Below are 965 nucleotides of genomic sequence, written 5' to 3' on the forward strand. Positions count from 1 at the left end.
CACCGACCTCACTGTGACAACAGACCACAAACCGCTAGTGAGAATCTTGAATGACAGGTCACTGACAGAAATCACGAACAGACGGCTGCTGAATTTAAAGGAGAAGACACTAGCTTACAAGTTCAACATCGTCCATGTGCCAGGTCACAAAAATAAAGGTCCTGATGCTGCATCAAGATATCCAGTCATCACCCCAGAATCGGCCAATCTCCAAATGTCCGACATCGACATTGCAGAGGACAGTTCTACAGTTCTGGCTGCCACGGACACACTGCGGTCAGTAGCAAACATTGTTACATGGAGCATGGTCCGGGAGGCTACCGCCTCTGACCCAACCTTGCAAGAACTGGTCAACTTGATCCATGATGGTGTCCCAGATCAGTGCAAAGACCTCCCCCTACAATTGCGCCTATACCACAAATATGCAGCTGGCCTGTCTTGCGTCGATGGTGTCATCCTCATGGGCCATAGAATCGTCATTCCTGTCTCACTTCAAAGAAGCATCCTGGATGCACTCCAAGCAGCGCACCAAGGAGTAGGTGCAGTGTGTGCAAGGGCAGCAGAGAACATCACCGCTGATATTACCAGAACAAGAAATCAATGCACCCACTGCAACAGAGCAGCAAAATCAAACCCAATGTAGCCACCAATTGATGTCACACCACCTGACTACCCATTCCAGAAAATATGCAGCGACTACTTTTCGTACAACAACACGGACTATGTTGTCATTGTTGACAGATATTCATCTTGGCCGATGGTGTTCAGAGCAGAATCGGGTGCTGAGGGCTTGATCAAACGTTTACGCGAGACATTTGTTACCTTCGGCGTCCCAGAGGAATTAACCTCAGATGGTGGGCCACAGTTCACATCAGGCAAGACAAAAGAATTCCTGAAATCTTGGGGAGTCCACCACAGGCTAACATCTGTGGCAAATCCACACGGCAACTGTAGAGCAGAAATTG

Source organism: Aplysia californica, unplaced genomic scaffold (genome assembly GCF_000002075.1).
Source record: "Aplysia californica isolate F4 #8 unplaced genomic scaffold, AplCal3.0 scaffold00693, whole genome shotgun sequence".
NCBI lineage: Eukaryota > Metazoa > Mollusca > Gastropoda > Aplysiida > Aplysiidae > Aplysia > Aplysia californica.